Source organism: Poecilia reticulata, chromosome 23, assembly GCF_904066995.2.
Source record: "Poecilia reticulata chromosome 23, P_reticulata-male-v2, whole genome shotgun sequence".
In the NCBI taxonomy this organism is placed as follows: Eukaryota; Metazoa; Chordata; class Actinopteri; order Cyprinodontiformes; family Poeciliidae; genus Poecilia; species Poecilia reticulata.
The window spans coordinates 15,243,733-15,267,094 of NC_088852.1; the positions used below are offsets into that span (position 1 = coordinate 15,243,733).

The 23,362-nt window shown below is 42.7% G+C and overlaps 1 protein-coding gene and 1 long non-coding RNA gene across 7 annotated transcripts in view; both read left to right on the forward strand.

Annotated features, from left to right (window-relative positions):
- The window catches only part of nav3 (neuron navigator 3), a 381,588-nt gene that overhangs the window by 121,984 nt on the left and 236,242 nt on the right, over positions 1–23,362 (forward strand). The gene's annotated exons all lie outside the window — the stretch shown is intronic.
- LOC103459614 (uncharacterized) lies at positions 16,387–23,099 on the forward strand. The gene is made up of 6 exons (XR_014086063.1): positions 16,387–21,366; positions 21,477–21,567; positions 21,802–21,999; positions 22,071–22,200; positions 22,315–22,465; positions 22,772–23,099. It is a non-coding gene; the product is annotated as an uncharacterized LOC103459614 (long non-coding RNA).

Below are 23,362 nucleotides of genomic sequence, written 5' to 3' on the forward strand. Positions count from 1 at the left end.
TGTCCGTATATGTCTGTGTGTCTGTCTGTGTCTCTGTGTTTGTCTGCGTGTCTGTCTGTGTCTGTGTCTCTGTGTCCGTCTATGTCTGTGTCTCCATTTCTGTCTGTCTGTCTGTGTCTCTGTGTCCGTCTATGTCTGTCTCTGTGTCCATCTATGTCTGTGTCTCTTTGTCTGTCTATGTCTGTCTCTGTGTCAGTCTATGTCTGTGTCTGTCTGTTTCTGTCATTCTAGTCTGTCTGTCTGTGTATGTCTACGTCTGTGTCTCTTTCTGTCTGTGTCTTTTTCTATCTGTGTCTTTGTGTCACTTTGTCTGTCTATGTCTGTCTCTGTGTCCGTCTGTGTCTGTCTGTGTCTCTGTGTCTGTCTGCGTGTCTGTCTGTCTGTGTCTCTGTGTCCGTCTATGTCTGTGTCTCCTTTTCTGTCTGTCTGTCTGTCTGTCTGTCTGTCTGTCTGTCTGTCTGTCTGTCTGTCTGTCTGTCTGTCTGTCTGTCTGTCTGTCTGTCTGTCTGTGTCCGTCTGTGTCTCTGTTTCTGTCTGTCTGTGTATGTCTATGTTTGTGTCTCTTTCTGTGTCTGTGTGTCTGTCTGTGTGCCAGTCTGTGTTTCTGTATCTCTGTGTCTTTTTATGTCTGTGTGCCAGTCTGTGTCTCTGTATCTCTGTGTCTTTTTATGTCTGTGTGTCTGTGTCCTTCTATGTCTGTCTGTCTGTGTTTCTGTCTGTCTCTGTGTCAGTCTTTGTCTGTGTCTGTCTGTTTCTGTCTGTCGGGTCTCTGTCTGTCTGTGTATGTCTATGTCTGTGTCTCTTTCTATGTATGTGTCTCTTTCTTTCTGTGTCTCTGTGTCTGTCTGCATGTCTGTCTGTGTCTCTGTGTCCTTCTATGTCTGTGTCTTTGTCTGTCTCTGTCAGTCTGTCTGTGTCTCTGTGTCCGTCTGTGTCTGTCTGTCTGTGTCTCTATGTCTGTGTCTGTCTGTATGTCTGTCTGTGTCTCTGTGTCTGCGTGTCTGTCTGTGTTTGTGTCTCTGTGTCCGTCTATGTCTGTGTCTCCATTTTTGTCTGTCTCTGTGTCTCTGTCTGTGTCTCTGTGTCATTCTGTCTGTGTCTCTGTGTCCATCTATGTCTGTGTCTCTTTTTGTCTGTCTGTGTATGTCCATGTCTGTGTCTCTTTCTGTCTGTTTCTCTTTCTTTCTGTTTCTCTGTGTCAGTCTGTGTCTGTCTGTCTCTGTCTGTCTGTGTATGTCTATGTCTCTTTCTATGTCTGTCTCTGTATGTCTGTCTGTGTCGTTGTGTCTGTCTGTCTCTGTGTCTGTCTGTCTGTGTCTGTCTGTCTCTGTGTCTGTCTGTGTCTGTGTCTCTGTGTCCGTCTGTCTGTGTCTCTGTGTCTGTGTCTCTGTGTCCGTCTGTCTGTGTCTCTGTGTCTGTCTACTTCTGTGTCTCTTTCTTTCTGTGTCTCTGTGTCTGTCTGTGTCTCTGTGTCCTTCTATGTCTGTGTATTTGTCTGTCACTGTGTCAGTCTATGTCTGTCTGTCTCTGTCTGTCTGTGTATATCTATGTCTGTGTCTCTGTATGTCTGTCTGTCTCTCTGTGTCTGTGTGTCTCTGTGTCCATCTGTCTGTGTCTCTGTGTCCGTCTGTCTTTGTCTCTGTGTCTGTCTATGTCTGTGTCTCTGTCTGTCTGTGTCTCTGTCTGTCCCTGTGTCTGTGTCTTTCTATGTCTGTGTCAGACTATGTCTGTGTCTGTCTGTCTGTGTATGTCTGTCTGTGTCTTTTTGTCTATGTCTGTCTCTGTGTCCGTCTGTCTTTGTTTGTCTATGTCTCTGTGTCCGTCCGTCTGTGTCTCTGTCTTTCTCTGTGTCTGTCTGTGTCTGTGTATGTCTATTTGTGTCTCTTTCTTTCTGTGTCTCTTTGTCTGTCTATGTCTGTCTCTGTGTCCGTCAATGTCTGTGTGTCTGTCTGTGTCTCTGTGTCTGTCTGTGTCTCTCTGTGTCCGTCTGTGTCTGTGTTTCCTTTTCTGTCTGTCTGTCTGTCTGTCTGTCTGTCTGTCTGTCTGTCTGTCTGTCTGTCTGTCTGTCTGTCTGTCTGTGTCTCCTTCTATGTCTGTCACTGTGTCAGTCTATGTCTGTGTCTTTCTGTTTCTGTCTGTCGGGTCTCTGTCTGTCTGTGTATGTCTATGTCTCTGTTTCTTTCTATGTCTGTGTCTTTCTTTCTGTGTCTCTGTGTCCGTTTATGTCTGTCTCTGTGTCCTTCCATGTCTGTGTCTTTGTCTGTCTCTGTATCAGTCTATGTCTGTCTCTGTCTGTCTGTCTGTGTTTCCATTTCTGTCTGTCTGTCTGTCTGTCTGTCTGTCTCTGTCTGTGTCTCTGTGTCCTTCTGTCTGTGTCTCTGTGTCTGTCTGTCTGTCTCTTTGTCTGTCTGTGTATGTCCAAGTCTGTGTCTCTTTCTATGTCTGTCTCTATCTTTCTGTGTCTCTGTCTGTCTGTGTATGTCTATGTCTGTGTCTCTTTCTATGTCTGTGTCTCTGTATGTCTGTCTGTGTCCCTGTGTCTGCGTGTATCTGTGTCCGTCTATGTCTGTGTCTCTTTGTCTGTCTGTCTCTGTGTCTGTCTGTTTCTCTGTGTCCGTCTGACTGTCTCTGTGTCTGTCTGTTTCTCTGTGTCCGTCTGACTGTCTCTGTGTCTGTGTCTCTGTCTGTCTGTGTCTCTGTCTGTCCCTGTGTCTGTGTCTTTCTATGTCTGTTTCAGACTATGTCTGTGTCTCTGTCTGTCTGTGTATGTCTGTCTGTCTCTTTTTGTCTGTCTATGTCTGTCTCTGTGTCCGTCTATGTCTTTGTCTGTCTATGTCTCTGTGTCCGTCTGTCTGTGTCTCTGTCTTTCTCTGTGTCTGTCTGTCTGTGTATGTATGTTTGTGTCTCTTTCTTTCTGTGTCTGTGTCTCTGTGTCTCCGTGTCCATATTTGTCTGTGTCTCTTTGTCTGTCTATGTCTGTCACTGTGTCAGTCTATGTCTGTGTCTGTCTGTTTCTGTGTGTCGGGTCTCTGTCTGTCTGTGTATGTCTATGTCTCTGTTTCTTTGTATGTCTGTGTCTCTTTCTTTCTGTGTCTCTGTGTCCATTTATGTCTGTCTCTGTGTCCTTCCATGTCTGTGTCTTCGTCTCTCTGTGTCAGTCTATGTCTGTGTCTGTCTGTCTGTGTGTCTGTCTGTCTGTGTACGTCTATGTCTGTGTCTCTTTCTGTCTGTGTCTCTGTGTCTGTCTGTTTGTCTGTCTGTGTCTGAGTCTTTGTGTCCGTCTGTCTGTGTTTCTTTGTCTATGTCTGTCTGTCTCTGTGTCTGTCTGTGTATGTCTGTCTGTGTCTCTTTCTTTCTGTGTCTCTGTGTCCATCTTTGTCTGTCTCTTTGTCGATGTTTGTCTGTCGCCGTCTGTCTGTGTCTCTGTGTCTGTTTGCATGTCTGTCTGTGTCTCTGTGTCCGTCTATGTCTGTGTCTCCATTTCTGTCTCTGTCTGTTTCTCTGTCTGTCTCTGTATGTCTATGTCTGTGTCTCTTTCTGTCTGTGTCTCTGTGTCCATCTATGTCTGTGTCTCTTTGTCTATTTCTGTCTTTGTCTGTCTCTGTCTTCGTCTGTCTGTGTCTCTGTGTCTGTCTGTGTGTCAGTCTGTGTTTCTGTGTCTGTGTCTCTGTCTGTTTATGTCTGTGTCTCTGTGTCCTTCTGTGTCTGTCTCTTTGTCTGTCTATGTCTGTCTCTGTGTCCGTCTATGTCTCTGTGTCTGTCTGTCTCTGTATCTCTGTGTCTATCTGTGTCTCTGTGTCCGTCTGTCTGTCTCTCTCTCTCTGTCTCTGTGTCTGTCTATCTGTGTATGTCTGTTTGATTCTCTTTCTTTCTGTGTCTCTGTGTCGTTCTGTGTCTCTGTTTCCATCTTTGTCTGTGTCCCTTTGTCTGTCTATGTCTGTCTCTGTGTCCGTCAATGTCTGTGTCTGTCTGCGTGTCTGTGTGTCCGTCTATGTCTGTGTCTCCTTTTCTGTCTGTCTGTGTCTCTGTGTCCTTCTGTCTGTGTCTCTTTGTCTATGTCTGTCTCTGTGTCAGTCTGTCTGTGTCTATCTTTTTCAGTCTGTCTGGTCTCTGTCTGTCTGTGTATGTCTATGTCTGTGTCTCTTTCTATGTCTGTGTCTCTTTCTTTCTGTGTCTCTGTGTCTGTGTCTTTCTATGTCTGTGTCTCTGTGTCCTTCTATGTCTGTCTCTTTGTCTGTCTATGTCTATCTCTGTGTCCGTCTATGTCTCTGTGTCTGTCTGTCTATGTTTGTGTCTCTGTCTGTCTGCCTCTGTGTCCATCTGTGTGTCTGTGTATGTCTGTGTCACTGTCTGTCTGTGTCCCTGTGTATGTCTGTCTCTTTCTATGTCTGTGTCTCTTTTTCTGTCTGTCTCTGTGTAAGTCTGTCTGTCTCTGTCTGTCTGTGTCTCTGTGTCCGTCTGTCTGCCTCTGTGTATGTCTCTGTCTCCTTCTATGTCTGTTTCTCTTTCTATGTCTGTCTCTGTGTCCGTTTATGTTTTTCTCTGTGTCCGTCTATATCTGTGTTTCTTAGTCTGTCTCTCTGTCAGTTTGTCTGTCTCTGTCTCTCTCTGTGTCTATCTGTGTCTCTTTGTCTGTCTGTCTGTCTCTGTGTCCATCTATGTCTGTCTGTCTATGTCTCTGTGTCTGTCTGTCTGTGTCTGTGTCTTTGTGTATCTATCTGTGTCTCTGTCTATGTTTGTCTCTGTGTCCGTCTGTCTGTGTCTCTGTGTCCATCTATGTCTGTGTCTCTGTGTCCGTCTATGTCTGTGTCTCTTGTCTGTCAATGTCTGTGTCTCTGTGTCTGTCTATGTCTGTGTCTCTGTGTCCGTCTATGTCTGTGCCTCTGTGTCTTTCTGTCTGTGTCTCTGTGTCCGTCTATGTCTGTGTTTCTGTGTATGTCTGTGTCCCTGTGTATGTCTCTGTGTCTGTCTGTCTGTGTCTCTTTGTCTATGTCTGTCTCTGTGTCAGTCTATGTCTGTGTCTATCTTTTTCAGTCTGTCTGGTCTCTGTCTGTCTGTGTATGTCTATGTCTGTGTCTCTTTCTATGTATGTGTCTCTTTCTTTCTGTGTCTCTGTGTCTGTGTCTCTGTCTATTCATGTCTGTGTCTCTGTGTCCTTCTATGTCTGTCTCTTTGTCTGTCTATGTCTGTCTCTGTGTCCGTCTATGTCTCTGTGTCTGTCTGTCTATGTTTGTGTCTCTGTCTGTCTGCCTCTGTGTCCATCTGTGTGTCTGTGTATGTCTGTGTCACTGTCTGTCTGTGTCCCTGTGTATGTCTGTCTCTTTCTATGTCTGTGTCTCTTTTTCTGTCTGTCTCTGTGTAAGTCTGTCTGTCTCTGTCTGACTGTGTCTCTGTGTCCGTCTGTCTGCCTCTGTGTATGTCTCTGTCTCCTTCTATGTCTGTTTCTCTTTCTATGTCTGTTTCTCTTTCTATGTCTGTCTCTGTGTCCGTTTATGTTTTTCTCTGTGTCCGTCTATATCTGTGTTTCTTAGTCTGTCTCTCTGTCAGATTGTCTGTCTCTGTCTCTCTCTGTGTCTATCTGTGTCTCTTTGTCTGTCTGTCTGTCTCTGTGTCCATCTATGTCTGTCTGTCTATGTCTCTGTGTCTGTCTGTCTGTGTCTGTGTCTTTGTGTATCTATCTGTGTCTCTGTCTATGTTTGTCTCTGTGTCCGTCTGTCTGTGTCTCTGTGTCCATCTATGTCTGTGTCTCTGTGTCCGTCTATGTCTGTGTCTCTTGTCTGTCAATGTCTGTGTCTCTGTGTCTGTCAATGTCTGTGTCTCTGTGTCCGTCTATGTCTGTGTTTCTGTGTATGTCTGTGTCCCTGTGTATGTCTCTGTGTCTGTCTGTCTGTGTCTCTGTGTCTTTGTGTGTCTATCTGTGTCTCTGTCTATGTTTGTCTCTGTGTCCGTCTGTCTGTGTCTCTGTGTCCATCTATGTCTGTGTCCGTCTATGTCTGTGTCTCTTGTCTGTCTATGTTTGTGTCTCTGTGTCTATGTCTGTGTCTGTCTGTGTCCGTCTGTGTCTGTCTGTCTGTCTATGTCTGTGTCTCTGTGTCCGTCTATGTCTGTGCCTCTGTGTCTTTCTGTCTGTGTCTCTGTGTCCGTCTATGTCTGTGTCTCTGTGTATGTCTGTGTCCCTGTGTATGTGTCTGTGTATGTCAATGTCTGTGTCTCTTTCTATGTCTGTGTCTCTGTGTCTGTGTCTCTGTCCGTTTATGTCTGTGTCTCTCTCTGTCTATGTCTGTCTCTGTGTCAGTCTATGTCTGTGTCTGTCTATGTTCCTCTGTCTGTCTGTCTTTCTGTGTCTTTGTCTGTCTGTCTGTCTGTCTGTCTGTCTGTCTGTCTGTCTCTGTCTGTGTCCCTTTCAGTCTGTCTCTCTGTGTCTGTCTGTGTCACTGTGTATGTCTGTCTCTTTCTATGTCTGTGTCTTTTTGTCTGTCTGTCTCTGTGTAAGTCTGTCTGTCTCTGTCTGTCTGTTTCCATCTGTCTGCCTCTGTGAATGTCTCTGTCTCCTTCTATGTCTGTTTCTCTTTCTATGTCTGTGTCTCTGTGTCCGTCTATGTCTGTCTCTGTGTCCTTTTATGTTTTTTCTCTGTGTCCGTCTATGTCTGTGTCTCTTAGTCTGTCTCTCTGTCAGTCCAGGTCTGTGTCTGTCTGTCTGTCTCTTTCTGTCTGTGTCTCTGTCTCTGTCTGTCTCTGTGTCTATCTGTGTCTCTGTGTCCGTCTCTCTGCCTCTGTGTATGTCTCTGTCTCCTTCTATGTCTGTTTCTCTTTCTATGTCTGTGTCTCTGTGTCCGTTTATGTTTTTCTCTGTGTCCGTCTATGTGTGTGTCTTAGTCTATCTCTCTGTCAGTCTATGTCTGTGTCTGTCTGTCTCTTTCTGTCTGTGTTTCTGTCTCTGTCTCTTTGTCTATCTGTGTCTCTTTGTCTGTCTGTCTCTGTGTCCATCTATGTCTGTCTGTCTATGTCTCTGTGTCTGTCTGTCTGTGTCTCTGAGTCTTTCTGTGTGTCTGTCTGTTTCTCTGTGTCTCTGTGTCCGTCTGTCTGTGTCTCTTTGTCTGTCTGTTTCTGTCCATCTATGTCTGTGTCTCTGTCTGTTTCTCTGGGTCCGTTTGTCTCTGTGTCCATCTATGTCTGTCTCTCTGTGTCCGTCTCTGTCTGTGTCTGTCTGTCTATGTCTGTGTCTCTGTGTCTGTATATGTCTGTGTCCGTCTGTGTCTCTGTCTATGTCTGTCTGTCTGTGTCTCTGTTTACGTTTATGTCTATGTCTCTTAGTCTATGTATGTCTCTGTGTAAGTTTGTCTGTATCTGTCTGTCTGTGTCTCTGTGTCCGTCTGTCTGTGTCCCTTTGACTGTCTGTCTGTCTGTCTCTGTGTCCTTCTATGTCTGTGTCTGTCTGTGTCTGTCTGTCTGTGTCTCTGGGTCCGTCTGTCTGTGTCCATCTTTGTCTGTTTCTCTGTTTCCATCTATGTCTGTGTCTCTTTGTCTGTCTATATCTGTCTCTGTGTCGGTCTGTCTGTTTCTCTGTGTCCATCTATGTCTGTGTCTCTGTGTCTGTCTGTGTCCGTGTGTCTGTGTCCCTTTGACTGTCTATGTCTGTCTCTGTCTCCTTCTATGTCTGTGTCTATGTTTCTGTGTCTGTCTTTCTGTGTCTTTGTCTCTATGTCCGTCTGTCTGTGCCTCTGTGTATGTCTGTCTCTGTCTGTCTGTCTCTCTCTGTCCTTCTTTGTCTGTGTCTGTCTATGTTTCTGTGTCTGTCTTTCTGTGTCTTTGTCTATGTCCGTCTGTCAGTGTCTGTGTCAGTCTATGTCTGTGTCTCTGTGTCCGTCTATATCTGTGTCTCTTTGTCTATGTCTGTCTCTGTGTCCGTCTATGTCTGTGTCTGTCTGTGTCTGTCTATGTCTGTGTCTCTGTGTCCGTCTGTCTGTGTCTCTGTTTATGTCTGTCTCCGTGTCTTTCTGTCTGTGTCTCTGTGTCAGTCTATGTCTGTGCCTCTGTGTCCGTCTATGTTTGTGTCTGTTTCTGTCTATCTGTCTGTCTGTCTGTCTGTCTGTCTGTCTGTCTGTCTGTCTGTCTGTCTGTCTGTCTGTCTGTCTGTCTGTCTATGTCTGTGTCTCTTTGTCTATGTCTTTCTCTGTGTAAGTCTATGTCTTTATCTGTCTGTCTCTGTGTTTGTGTTTGTCTATGTCTGTGTCTCTGTGTCTGCCTATGTCTGTGTGTCCGTCTGTCTGTGTCTCTGTGTATGTCTGTTTGTGTCTCTTTCTGTCTGTGTTTGTCTCTGTGTCCGTCTGTCTGTCTATGTCTGTGTCTCTGTGTCTGTCTATGTCTGTGTGTCCGTCTGTGTCTGTGTCTCTGTGTCTCTGTGTCCGTCTATGTTTGTGTCTGTGTGTCTGTCTGTCTGTGTTCGTCTGTGTCTGTCTGTGTCTGTCTATGTCTGTGTCTCTGTGTCCGTCTGTCTGTCTGTGTCTCTGTTTATGTCTGTCTCTTTGTCTTTCTATCTGTGTATCTGTGTCCGTCTATGTCTGTGTCTCTTGTCTGTCTATGTCTGTGTCTCTGTGTCTGTCTATGTCTGTGTGTCCGTCTGTGTCTGTGTCTCTGTGTCCGTCTATGTTTGTGTCTCTCTATGTCTGTGTCCGTCTGTGTCTCTGTGTCTGTCTGTGTCTCTGTGTCTGTCTATGTCTGTGTCTGTGTGTCTGTCTGTCTGTGTTCGTCTGTGTCTGTCTATGTCTGTGTCTCTGTGTCCGTCTGTCTGTCTGTGTCTCTGTTTATGTCTGTCTCTTTGTTTTTCTATCTGTGTCTCTGTGTCCGTCTCTGTGCCTCTGTGTCTTTCTGTCTGTGTCTCTGTGTCCTTCTATGTCTGTGTCTCTGTGTATGTCTGTGTCCCTGTGTATGTCTGTGTGTCTTTCTATGTCTGTATCTGTCTGTCTCTGTGTCAGTCTGTGTCTGTCTATGTTCCTCTGTCTGTCTGTGTCTTTGTCTCTGTGTCCGTCTGTCTGTGTCTATGTCTGTCTCTGTCTGTGTCTCTTTCAGTCTGTGTCTCTGTGTCTGTCTGTTTCTCTGTGTCTGTGCGTCTCTGTGACCGTCTATGTCTGTGTCTCTTTGTCTGTCTATATCTGTCTCTGTGTCCGTCTGTCTGTGTCTCTGTGTCCATCTATGTCTGTGTCTCTTGTCTGTCTATGTCTGTGTCTCTGTGTCTGTCTGTCTGTCTGTCTGTCTGTCTGTGTCCCTTTGACTGTCTGTCTGTCTCTGTGTCCTTCTATGTCTGTGTCTGTCTATGTTTCTGTGTCTGTCTTTCTGTGTCTTTGTCTCTATGTCCGTCTGTCAGTGTCTCTGTGTCAGTCTATGTCTGTGTCTCTGTGTCCGTCTATATCTGTGTCTCTTTGTCTATGTCTGTCTCTGTGTCCGTCTATGTATGTCTGTCTGTGTCTGTCTGTGTCTCCGTGTCTTTCTGTCTGTGTCTCTGTGTCCGTCTATGTCTGTGCCTCTGTGTCTTTCTGTCTGTGTCTCTGTGTCCGTTTATGTTTGTGTCTGTTTCTGTCTATCTGTGTCTCTGTGTATGTCTGTCTGTGTCTCTTTCTGTCTGTGTCTCTGTGTCCGTCTATGTTTGTGTCTGTTTCTGTCTATCTGTGTCTCTGTCTCTGTCTGTCTCTCTGTCCGTTTATGTCTGTGTCTCTGTGTATGTCTGTGTCCCTGTGTTTGTCTGTGTGTCTTTCTATGTCTGTCTGTCTGTGTCTCTTTGTCTATGTCTGTCTCCGTGTAAGTCTATGTCTGTATCTGTCTGTCTCTGTGTATGTCTATGTCTGTGTCTCTGTGTCTGTCTCTGTCCGTTTATGTCTGTGTCTCTTTGTCTGTCTATATCTGTCTCTGTGTCCGTCTGTCTGTGTCTCTGTGTCCATCTATGTCTGTGTCTCTTGTCTGTCTATGTCTGTGTCTCTGTGTCTGTCTGTCTGTCTGTCTGTCTGTCTGTCTGTCTGTCTGTGTCCCTTTGACTGTCTGTCTCTGTGTCCTTCTATGTCTGTGTCTGTCTATGTTTCTGTGTCTGTCTTTCTGTGTCTTTGTCTCTATGTCCGTCTGTCAGTGTCTCTGTGTCAGTCTATGTCTGTGTCTCTGTGTCCGTCTATATCTGTGTCTCTTTGTCTGTCTGTCTCTGTGTCCGTCTATGTATGTCTGTCTGTGTCTGTCTGTGTCTCCGTGTCTTTCTGTCTGTGTCTCTGTGTCCGTCTATGTCTGTGCCTCTGTGTCTTTCTGTCTGTGTCTCTGTGTCCGTTTATGTTTGTGTCTGTTTCTGTCTATCTGTGTCTCTGTGTATGTCTGTCTGTGTCTCTTTCTGTCTGTGTCTCTGTGTCCGTCTATGTTTGTGTCTGTTTCTGTCTATCTGTGTCTCTGTCTCTGTCTGTCTCTCTGTCCGTTTATGTCTGTGTCTCTGTGTATGTCTGTGTCCCTGTGTTTGTCTGTGTGTCTTTCTATGTCTGTCTGTCTGTGTCTCTTTGTCTATGTCTGTCTCCGTGTAAGTCTATGTCTGTATCTGTCTGTCTCTGTGTATGTCTATGTCTGTGTCTCTGTGTCTGTCTCTGTCCGTTTATGTCTGTGTCTCTTTGTCTGTCTATGTCTGTCTCTGTGTCAGTCTATGTCTTTGTCTGTCTATGTTCCTCTGTCTGTCTTTCTGTGTTTTTGTCTCTGTGTTCGTCTGTCTGTGTCAGTCTGTCTCTGTCCCTTTCTGTCTGTGTCTCTGTGTCTGTCTGTGTGTCTGTCTGTTTCTCTTTGTCTGTGTGTCTCTGTGACCGTCTATGTCTGTGTCTCTTTGTCTGTCTATATCTGTCTCTGTGTCCGTCTGTCTGTGTCTCTGTGTCCATCTATATCTGTGTCTATGTGTCCGTCTATGTCTGTGTCTCTTGTCTGTCTATGTCTGTGTGTCCGTCTGTGTCTGTCGGTCTGTGTCTGTCTCAGTCTGTGTCTCTGTGTCCGTCTGTCTGTGTCTTTGTTTATGTCTGTCTCTGTCTGTCTGTCTGTCTGTGTCTCTGTGTCTGTCTGTCTCTTTGTCTGTCTCTGTCTGTGTTCATCTGTGTCTCTGTGTCTGTCTATGTCTGTGTCCGTCTGTGTCTGTCTGTGTCTCTGTTTGTCTGTCTGTGTCTCTGTCCGTCTGTCTGTCTGTGTCTCTGTTTATGTCTGTCTGTGTCTTTCTGACTGTGTCTCTGTGTCTGTGTCCGTCTATGTCTTTGCCTCTGTGTCTTTCTGTCTGTGTCTCTGTGTCCTCCGTCTATGTTTGTGTCTGTTTCTGTCCATCTGTGTCTCTGTCTGTCTGTCTGTCTGTGTTCTTTTATGTCTGTGTCTCTGTGTACGTCTATGTCTGTGTCTCTGTGTAAGTCTGTGTCCCTGTGTATGTCTGTGTGTCTTTCTATGTCTGTGTCTCTTTCTGTGTCCCTTTTTGTCTATGTCTGTATCTGTCTGTCTCTGTGTATGTCTATGTCTGTGTCTCTTTCTTTGTCTGTGTCTCTGTGTCTGTCTGTGTCTCTGTGTCCGTTTATGTCTGTGTCTCTTAGTCTGTCTATGTCTGTCTCTTTCTGTCACTGTGTCCAAGTCTGTCTCTGTGTCTGTTTATTTATGTTTCTTTTTCTGTCTATTTCTGTGTCTATCTATGTCTCTGTGTCTGTCTGTGTCTCTATTTGTCTTTCTCTTTGTCTGTCTGTCTGTCTGTCTGTGTCTCTGTTTCTGTCCGTGTCCGTTTGTCTGTGTCTCTGTGTCCGTCTATGTTTGTCTCTGTCTTTCTGTGTCTCTTTCATTGTCTTTGTCTCCGTGTCTGTCTCTGTGTCCGTCTATGTCTGTGTCTTTGTTTCTGTCTGTATCTCTGTGTCTCTGTGTCTGTCGATGTCTTTCTGTCTGTTTATTTATGTCTCTGTTTCCGTCTATGTGTGTCTGTTTCTCTGTCTCTGTCTGTGTCTCTGTGTCTGTCTGTGCCTCTGTCTCTGTGTTTGTCTCTGTGTGTCTGTGTCTGTTTTTCTGTCTGTTTCTGTCTGTCCTTTTCTGTCTGTGTCTCTGTGTCTGTCTATGTCTGTGTGTCCGTCTGTGTCTGTCGGTCTGTGTCTGTCTCAGTCTGTGTCTCTGTGTCCGTCTGTCTGTGTCTTTGTTTATGTCTGTCTCTGTCTGTCTGTCTGTCTGTGTCTCTGTGTCTGTCTGTCTCTTTGTCTGTCTCTGTCTGTGTTCATCTGTGTCTCTGTGTCTGTCTATGTCTGTGTCCGTCTGTGTCTGTCTGTGTCTCTGTTTGTCTGTCTGTGTCTCTGTCCGTCTGTCTGTCTGTGTCTCTGTTTATGTCTGTCTGTGTCTTTCTGACTGTGTCTCTGTGTCTGTGTCCGTCTATGTCTTTGCCTCTGTGTCTTTCTGTCTGTGTCTCTGTGTCCTCCGTCTATGTTTGTGTCTGTTTCTGTCCATCTGTGTCTCTGTCTGTCTGTCTGTGTTCTTTTATGTCTGTGTCTCTGTGTACGTCTATGTCTGTGTCTCTGTGTAAGTCTGTGTCCCTGTGTATGTCTGTGTGTCTTTCTATGTCTGTGTCTCTTTCTGTGTCCCTTTTTGTCTATGTCTGTATCTGTCTGTCTCTGTGTATGTCTATGTCTGTGTCTCTTTCTATGTCTGTGTCTCTGTGTCTGTCTGTGTCTCTGTGTCCGTTTATGTCTGTGTCTCTTAGTCTGTCTATGTCTGTCTCTTTCTGTCACTGTGTCCAAGTCTGTCTCTGTGTCTGTTTATTTATGTTTCTTTTTCTGTCTATTTCTGTGTCTATCTATGTCTCTGTGTCTGTCTGTGTCTCTATTTGTCTTTCTCTTTGTCTGTCTGTCTGTCTGTCTGTGTCTCTGTTTCTGTCCGTGTCCGTTTGTCTGTGTCTCTGTGTCCGTCTATGTTTGTCTCTGTCTTTCTGTGTCTCTTTCATTGTCTTTGTCTCCGTGTCTGTCTCTGTGTCCGTCTATGTCTGTGTCTTTGTTTCTGTCTGTATCTCTGTGTCTCTGTGTCTGTCGATGTCTTTCTGTCTGTTTATTTATGTCTCTGTTTCCGTCTATGTGTGTCTGTTTCTCTGTCTCTGTCTGTGTCTCTGTGTCTGTCTGTGCCTCTGTCTCTGTGTTTGTCTCTGTGTGTCTGTGTCTGTTTTTCTGTCTGTTTCTGTCTGTCCTTTTCTGTTTGTGTCTCTGTGTCTGTCTGTCTGTCTGTCTTTGTCTCTGTGTCCATCTATGTCTGTGTCTGTCTGTTTTTCTGTCTGTGCCTCTGTGTCTGTCTCTGTGTCTGTCTGTGTCTCTGTGTCTGTCTATGTCTGTGTCTGTCTCTGTGTCTGTCTCTGTTTCTTTATGTCTGTGTCTGTCTGTGTCTGTCTGTCTGTGTCTCTGTGTCCGTCTGTCTGTGTCTCTGTTTCCATCTATGTCTACGTCTCTGTATCTGTCTGTCTGTCTACGTCTCTGTGTCCGTCTATATCTGTGTCTCTGTGTTTGTCTCTGTGTCTCTGTGTCTGTCTATTTCTGTGTCTCTGTGTCTGTCTATGTCTGTGTCTTTCTTTTTCTCTGTCTCCGTCAATGTTTGTGTCTCTGTCTGTCTGTCTCTGTGTCAGTCTGTCTGTCTCGGTGTCCATCTATTTTTGTGTCTCTGTGTCTGTCTATGTCTTTGTGTCTGTCTATGTCTCTTTGTCTGTCTGTCTCTGTCTGTCTGTCTCTGTGACCGTCTATGTCTGTGTCTCTTGTCTGTCTATGTCTGTGTGTCCGTCTGTGTCTGTCGGTCTGTGTCTGTCTCAGTCTGTGTCTCTGTGTCCGTCTGTCTGTGTCTTTGTTTATGTCTGTCTCTGTCTGTCTGTCTGTGTCTCTGTGTCTGTCTGTCTCTTTGTCTGTCTCTGTCTGTGTTCATCTGTGTCTCTGTGTCTGTCTATGTCTGTGTCTCTGTGTCTGTCTGTCTGTGTCCGTCTGTGTCTGTCTGTGTCTCTGTTTGTCTGTCTGTGTCTCTGTCCGTCTGTCTGTCTGTGTCTCTGTTTATGTCTGTCTGTGTCTTTCTGACTGTGTCTCTGTGTCTGTGTCCGTCTATGTCTTTGCCTCTGTGTCTTTCTGTCTGTGTCTCTGTGTCCGTCTATGTTTGTTTCTGTTTCTGTCCATCTGTGTCTCTGTCTGTCTGTCTGTGTTCTTTTATGTCTGTGTCTCTGTGTACGTCTATGTCTGTGTCTCTGTGTAAGTCTGTGTCCCTGTGTATGTCTGTGTGTCTTTCTATGTCTGTGTCTCTTTCTGTGTCCCTTTTTGTCTATGTCTGTATCTGTCTGTCTCTGTGTATGTCTATGTCTGTGTCTCTTTCTATGTCTGTGTCTCTGTGTCTGTCTGTGTCTCTGTGTCCGTTTATGTCTGTGTCTCTTAGTCTGTCTATGTCTGTCTCTTTCTGTCACTGTGTCCAAGTCTGTGTCTCTGTGTCTGTTTATTTATGTTTCTTTTTCTGTCTATTTCTGTGTCTATCTATGTCTCTGTGTCTGTCTGTGTCTCTATTTGTCTTTCTCTTTGTCTGTCTGTCTGTCTGTGTCTCTCTGTGTCTCTGTTTCTGTCCGTGTCCGTTTATGTCTGTGTCTCTGTGTCCGTCTATGTTTGTCTCTGTCTTTCTGTGTCTCTTTCATTGTCTTTGTCTCCGTGTCTGTCTCTGTGTCCGTCTATGTCTGTGTCTTTGTTTCTGTCTGTATCTCTGTGTCTCTGTGTCTGTCGATGTCTTTCTGTCTGTTTATTTATGTCTCTGTTTCCGTCTATGTGTGTCTGTTTCTCTGTCTCTGTCTGTGTCTCTGTGTCTGTCTGTGCCTCTGTCTCTGTGTTTGTCTCTGTGTGTCTGTGTCTGTTTTTCTGTCTGTTTCTGTCTGTCCTTTTCTGTTTGTGTCTCTGTGTCTGTCTGTCTGTCTGTCTGTCTGTCTGTCTTTGTCTCTGTGTCCATCTATGTCTGTGTCTGTCTGTTTTTCTGTCTGTGCCTCTGTGTCTGTCTCTGTGTCTGTCTGTGTCTCTGTGTCTGTCTATGTCTGTGTCTGTCTCTGTGTCTGTTTCTTTATGTCTGTGTCTGTCTGTCTGTGTCTCTGTGTCCGTCTGTCTGTGTCTCTGTTTCCATCTATGTCTACGTCTCTGTATCTGTCTGTCTGTCTACGTCTCTGTGTCCGTCTATATCTGTGTCTCTGTGTTTGTCTCTGTGTCTCTGTGTCTGTCTATTTCTGTGTCTCTGTGTCTGTCTATGTCTGTGTCTTTCTTTTTCTCTGTCTCCGTCAATGTTTGTGTCTCTGTCTGTCTGTCTCTGTGTCAGTCTGTCTGTCTCGGTGTCCATCTATTTTTGTGTCTCTGTGTCTGTCTATGTCTTTGTGTCTGTCTATGTCTCTTTGTCTGTCTGTCTGTCTCTGTCTGTCTCTCTGTGTTCATCTATGTCTGTGTCTCTGTGTCTGTCTGTTTTTCTGTCTGTGCCTCTGTGTCTCTCTTTGTGTCTGTCTCTGTGTCTGTCTGTGTCTCTGTGTCCATCTATGTCTGTGTCTCTGTGTCTGTCTGTTTTTCTGTCTGTGCCTCTTTGTCTGTCTTTGTGTCTGTCTCTGTGTCTGTCTGTGTCTCTGTGTCTGTCTATGTCTGTCTGTCTGTCTCTGTTTCTTTATGTCTGTGTCTGTCTTTGTCTCTGTTCCCATCTATGTCTCTGTGTCTGTCTGTCTACGTCTCTGTGTCCGTCTATGTCTGTCTCTCTGTGTCTTTCTGTCTATGTCTCTGTCTTTGTCGATCTGTGTCTATGTCTCTGTCTATTTCTATGTCTCTGAGTCCTTCTGTGTCTCTGTGTCTGTCTATGTCTGTGTCTTTCTGTTTCTCTGTCTATGTTTGTATCTCTGTCTGTCTGTGTCTCTGTGTCCGTCTGTCTGTTTGTCTGTGTCTGTATGTGTCTGTCTGTCTGTCTGTCTGTGTGTATGTGTCTGTGTCTCAATGAACAAGAATCTCATCATTGGAGAAACTTTTTGTCCACCAGATTCAAATCCTACTTTTTATGCGCCTTTCTGTCCATTCCTACTTCATTAAGAAGTTCAGAAGTCAACATATTTAATAAAAGGCCATTTTCTTATTTTTCTGGCGTGTGTATGTCGCTCCATCCTATCCAAGAGCGGACTTGTCGTTCTTTACACACCAAGTGGGGACCTTTAGTTTTCCTGTAATGCCTTTGACATGGACTGGAACTAAAAAAATATAGACACATATTTATGTCCGTCTGTCTCTGTGTCTGTCTGTCTTTCTCTTTGTCTGTCTGTCTCTCTCTCTGTCTGTGTCTCTCTGTGTCTGTGTCTCTTTGTCTGTGTCTCTCCTTGGGTGTCTGTGTCTCAATGAACAAGAATCTCATCATTGGAGAAACTTATTTTCCACCAGATTCAAATCCTACTTTTTAAGTGTCTTTCTGTTCATTCCTACTTCATTAAGAAGTTCAGAAGTAAAGATATTTGATACAAGGCCATTTTCTTATTTATCTGGAGTGTGTATGTCGCTCCATGCTATCCAAGAGGGGACTTGGGTCGTTCTATACAGACCAAGTTCTGACCTTTTATTTTCTGTATTAGGTTTGACATGGGCTGTTGTAAATTTGTATTTAAAAAATGTGCTCTCTAAATAACTTTTTTACTCTTTATTCTGACCACTATGTGCTTCAGATCCCTTCGCTATTGGAATGTCAGTCCATTTACCATTTAACTTTTCCATGCTGAGGAAACATGTCTGACAAATGTTAGGATCTGTAGTTTATATCATCTGAAATAGTTCACCTTAAGTTGTTTTGATTCACCTTACATATTTTTTGTCTTAAAAAATAATTCTGTTAATTTCTTCTTTATCCACCCATCCTGGAGTGTGTATGTCGCTCCATCCTATCTGAGGGGACCTGTTTCGTTCTCCACCATCCAACAGTGGACCCTTGTCGTTCTATACAGACCAAGTGGGGACCTGTACTTTGAAATGGAAATCGAGGGGAGCAACGTACCACCTTAAGAGACAAAATTCATATTAAAAAAAATATTTTTTGTTGATACTGCAGACCTTGTTATTAATTCATACCATCATTAAATGGTATTCAAAATATTATTCATTTTCAATGACGGCCATAATTTCACTTTTTTGGGGTAATATTTGTATTGAAAAGAATTACACAACATCACCCAGTTAAATCATAAATTTCTTAAGAGTTAAAGTAATTTATTGTAGTAAGTAAACCCAGAAAGTCATCTGTTCGTCCGTGTGTCGTTTAAAAATGGTTACTTGCTTCAATACCTTATTTAGCCAGTAGGGGACCCTATGCCCAGCCAAATATTATCCTCGCAATTCAAATAATGGTTATAAGTCCGATTTTTCTCCATTAGGTAAAAAATGGGTAGTCAGTTCTACTTCATTATGTAAAGGTAAGGCTCTTTGTAAGGTAAACGTCGCTCAGAGATCTAGGTCCCCTCTTGGCAATTTCTTTAAAAATGATTAAGTCAATTCTTCAGTTGAGAAATTTTAAGAAATTTATGATTTTCCCAGCACATCCGTGAACGTAGTCTGAAAGTCGAACGTTGAATGTTCGGACCTGACGTTCAGCAAACGTTGTCTGAACATTCACTCTGAACATTTGTTCCCAATTAATTTTCTTTTTTTTGCTGTCATTTCACTTGATTTAGTTTTTATATCTTTAAAACTTTCCTGGCTGTTATTATTTATCAAATTTTTATTTTTCACTTCTTATACAAAGTGCATACTTCAGAATGTTGTTTGAACGTTTAAAACGAGTCTGGATGTTGTCTGAAAGTAATCTGTTCGTCCGTGTGTCGTTTAAAAATGGTTACTTGCTTTAATACCTTATTTAGCCAGTAGGGGACTCTATGCCCGGCCAAATATTATCCTCGCAATTCAAATAATGGTTATAAGTCCGATTTTTCTCCATTCCTTTCCTGCATAATCTACGTTGCATTTATTCAAACGTAATGTTAAACGTACCTCAAAGGAGAGTAATACTTAAATAAAAGTCCAAGATGTACTTCCATTTGGAAAATATGAATTTTCTGCAGAGTGACGTCACTTCCCAACTCTGATTTCTGCAGTTAAAAAGCAACGCAAGTGATGGGATCTACCTTGTTCGGTAAGTTATTAGTTTCCATACTTATTTCTGTCATATTTTGACCAGGCACGTGGTGAAGGCGTAAAAAGCCACATAACTTGTTGCTTATGCCTTTTGTGTGCGTTTGTATCACGCTAAGCTTCGTCCTCCTTCGTTTTGAGTAGTGGTGGGCAAATGAAGCCTCATGAAGCAATGAACCTTTCCAGCCCTTTGCTTTGCAAAAAGGTTCATAACTCGATGCTTCATTCATGACTCACTAGTGACATTTGCTGGTGAAACTAATAGCTTTGTCACTCAGTTGGATCATACTTCCAAAAATTTGTAAATGCAATATTGTCACAAAGTTTTCATCAAACTCATATTTAGTAACAGGAGAATCAATGAAACCATATTTAATTGTCATATGTTTTAATTATTAAAATGATTTGTAGCCAATCTAATCCTGGTATATGTTGAACGTCAGTGGTTGTGTTGGGTTTTCTTTTATGTCAGACTGATTTGACAATAAAGACATTTGATGTTTTAGTGTCTTGGGAGTGCTGTGCCTGTTGGGGCGTTCACTTTTTCTTGAATTTATAATTGGCTCTGATCCCTTATATTTGGGTAGATGTTGAATTTTAGTTCTGCAACACCATTAAATCTGCTGTGCAAGACTGATATATCTTTGCTAATCAGACTACAAATAATAGTGGAACTTTGCAGAAGGTGAGAAATTGGGAGGTGGAGGGGTTAATTATTATTTGAAGAATTTTATTGTGAGGATGATCTCAAAGTATTCCCAGATGTCAGAGATTTTCCTCTTGCTGGCTCCATTTCAGACAATCAAGTTTTTGTGTAGCACATTTCAGCAACAATGCAGTTCAAAAAGATTTACATCATAAAATCACAAAAATATAGTTATAAATAACACAATCTACAATTGAGAAAAGCGGTAACAGACATTACATTTTGATGAGTGCCATCATCAATACACATCAAATATGTTGGTCAATGTTCATTTTATTTTGGCCACTGAAGACAAATATTCTCCTCTGATGCGAGAAAAAATGGACAACCCATGAAGCAGCATGGCTCGTCGCGCTTTTGTTTTGAAAATCGACACGCAAAATGAAGCAGTCATGTGACCCATGCAATGCGAGGCGTCGTTTGTTGCCAGTCACGTGGTTTTCAGCAAGACGACACAAACCTCGAAGCGGGGTTTCATCGGACACGCCCCCTTTTTACTCGGTACAAGCCTCGAAGCCTGGATTCAAATAGCCCATCACTAGTTTTGAGCATGTGGCGCCATTATCTCATGACTTCTCAACCTCTATTATAAAGTTTGACTCGACCAGAAATATTTATCTACATTAAGTGTCCTGCTCTTTTTTCCCTTAATGTTACTTGTCCTGAGCCAGAGAGTCAACATAACTGGTAAGCAGGTAATCAGGAGAGTTCGTGGACAGACCGCTTTGTTCATACACTGAGGGTTGTAGGAAAAACATCATGGCGTCAGTCCGCATGTCTACTACTCAGAAGTTTAGCTGCTGGCAACGAGTAAAGCTGAATGCAAATTAACTTTTTCAGCGCATAAAATAACATTTATAAACTTGAGTTCTACATTGTCCTTTTTAAAAAACCAGATTAAAGAAAATAAATGCATTAATTAGAGATGTGCCGATCAGGTTTTTTCCTGCCGATTCCGATCACCCATGAGGACCGATCACATAATTATTTTTTTAATCATAAACACTACCGGTTACATTATGTGGAAAAAGGAACCATGAATTCACCTTAATTTAGACAAAAACTTGTTTTTAATAACTTTTTCCAAGAAGAAAACTCAACAAAACAGGCATTGTGCAAATTGTACTGCTATCGGTACAATCTGTATACTATCTTTAACAGACTGAAAACATATGAAGGCTCTGAAGAGGCTAAATAATGCAAAAAGTCAAAATAAAACCTCTCAACATTGCCAAAAAATTTAAGTATAAAACTTAACATTCAAAGGCAAATACAGGTTCCATTAGATTAAACAATCCCGAGTTACTGAATGAAAACTTCCTGATAGCATGGCGGCTAGCTGATTACTGCTAGTTCTGAGTGGCTGTTTCTGACTGAGCTGAGTAATTATGCAGAACAGGAAGGAGGCAGAGGAGATCGATTATTTTTTCAGAGATTATCTGTCTCATGTTAGGACAGTGAAAGTTTTAATACCTATGTAAAATGTATTTTATTTTTAAGTTATATGCTGCAGCTTCAAACAAGGGTTCGGTGTGAGAGTCACTACCAGGTGGAGCAGAAGCGGCGCTCCGTCTGTGAAATATTACTACCTGTAGCGCGGAGCAGCGGTTCAACAGCGAGAACAGAACCAGCATCTTACACTGCAGCTCGAAGACTTAAATAATTTTGCGGGTTATTTGTTTAACTTCCCCATTCACTCAGTGCGTTATAGTTCCACATCGCTTAGGATTTGTTGCTGCGTGCTTGCGCAGTGTGAAGGAAAGGGGAGACCAGCTGCACAGGAAGGCTGCGAAATGAGATGCAGGTGATCGGTTTGTGTGATCGACAACAAGAGACTGTGATCGGCAATCACCGATCATACACTTTTTCATGGAAATCGGCCAATTATGATCGGTGGCCGATAGATTGGCACACCTCTAGCATTAATACTTTGTATTGCCAAATGTGCAAAGCTTACTGACATTTTCCAACACAGCCATGAGAAGAGGCAGCTGGTAATGGAAGTTACACCATTTAATTTTCCTTTGGGAACAGTTAAATATTTTTGAATTTAATAATTTCTTTTTAATCCATAGGTGGACTCTGATGGCAGAATCTAGAGAACCAGTAAGCACTGAAGTTGTCTAGTTTCTGTAAATTAGTTCATGGTTTCTTGTGGATGAACAAAAAATCTAAATGTTCAGTCTGATCCATAATATCATGTTGTTGTTGAGCCTGTGGTTTATCCTGAGCTACTATAAACAGTGTCTGTCTTTTCCTACTCTCTGGATCATCAACTACAAAATAATATGCAGCTGGACATATTAATAGCACAACATCCGTTGGTATCGCAGCACAAACTACTGGCTGATGTTCTGCTTAATTCAGTGTTAGTTAAATTGCCAGTTGGATCTAATATTTGTCTTATTATTGCAAGGTCCTTCAAAGAGTTGTTGACGCTGATGGCTGTGAGCAGGAAGGACCTCCTGTAGCAGTCTGTTACAGCCTCTGACTGAAGACACTTTTTCAGATGAAGAGGTCACTCAGAGTTGGTCATACTTTTTCTTAATGGACATTATTGTGTTTGAATGTTTCCTTTAATATATTTTATTAAAGTAATGATTGTTTTTTCTCATATGTAATTTCAGGCGACAACTTGAAAGTAAGATAGAAATGTCGCCTGGCTGAAGGTGTCAGACCTCAAAGAAGAAGCCCAGGAGGATCAGATAAAAAGTTTTTGTAAGTCAGTAATTAGGATTATTAGCTGCAAAAAGAGAGAGAGAGACGGAGAGCTGTTCATGGTTTCCTTCAGTTTGATCCCTTTATGTTGTTTCAATGTGATTAGGAGTTACTACAGTATTACAGACCACTTAGAAATACATGACAATCAAGTATTATTGGACAAAACTCTGATTAATTAAATAAATCACACTGATGTTTATGCAGGTTTCTAATTAAATGTTTTTGTTACAGGTGAACTCGGATCTATTCAGATTCTGAGGAAAAGTCACAGATCCAGAGAATTTCCCCCATGACCAGCAGCCACAGCCTCACACATGTTCTCCACCTTCACCATCTCATCCACCAGCTGCTCTCTGTTCACCTGTAGCTGTTTAGTCCAACCAGTAACTCCACTAACCGACTCCCTTCAACTGGAAATTCCTCTATCAGGTAAATGTAACCAACATGTAAAAACAGTAACTACACTTTGTGTATCATACTTTTAATTGAATTATTTATAGATTATTTATAGTCACTGGTTCTGCTGAAGAGATGGACTCACTGGATGAGCTCGGCCTTCCAGCCTCGACTGCAGAGAAATTAGAAGTCCTGAACCAAAAACTGGAATCAGGAGCTGTTTAGAAATAAATAGTATGTATAATTTTTTGAAAACATAATTAGCCTTTCTCTTCACGTTATTCTTTCCTTCTGTCAGGTGCAGTACTGTTTAAATATTAACTTTTAAATTCTCTGTTACTTTTTTAGCTGGATCTCCGAGGGACCTGATCTGCTGCCTGCAGCATTTTATCCAAAATCCTCTCAAACCACCAACCAGAGCAGCAGAGATCTATTCAGACTGGGTGGAGAGAGAAGAGAAGTCTTTCTGGTCGCCAGCTCTTGATGACTGAAATATTTAGTAAGTATAATCGCATCCATCCATTTTCTATACACCTTTGTCCCTTAGTGGGGTCAGGAGGGTTGCTGGTGCCTCTCCAGCTAACGTTCTGGGTGAGAGGCGGGGTCACCCTGGACAGGTCGCCAGTCTGTCGCAGATTCTCATGTGCCGTTCAGTCTAAAATTGTGAATTGTTGTTTATTATCCTATAGCTGGACTTTGTTATGCATGTTTCTTTGTAGCCAATGAAACGTTTTGTTTCATAAAACCATGAAATATTTCTCTGTACACATCTCAGTTTAAAATATATATTTTGTCTGTTTTTCAGGGGCTATACCAAAGAACCAAGGGTCGGATACAGAACACCAAAACAGTTTTAAGAAGGCTCAGGGTTGTCTGGTTTTTTTTTTTTTATTATTATTATTTTGTGCATGTGTCAACGCTCATATAATCAGTTCTGGTGTAAATATTTCTTTTAAAATTATATTTTTAAGCACTGGATGGTTCTTAAATGCTGACTTTGCTTTGATTTTTTATTATTGTGAATGTCTTATAAAAACTCATTGTATTAAAATGTATACTGTGCTGTTTTACTTTGTTCTAAGAAGGTTTCATGTCATTTTGGTACATATGCATAAATAAATGTGATTATCATATTTTGTTGTGGGTAGTCTTTATTGTTAATACTATAAAATTAATACATTCTTTGCCAAATGTTTTTAAGTGGTTGTCATCAATTTTACAATTTATTACATTCGATTTAAATGTGTTGTAAACGGAAGACAACTGTTCCATGTGAAAACCGTAATTGTGGGGCCAGCTTGGCTTTTCTTCTACAATTTGTTACAATATTGGATTAATATCCCATGGTAATGGAAGACAACTTTTGCTCATGAAAACCTTGCATTCCAACAAAATT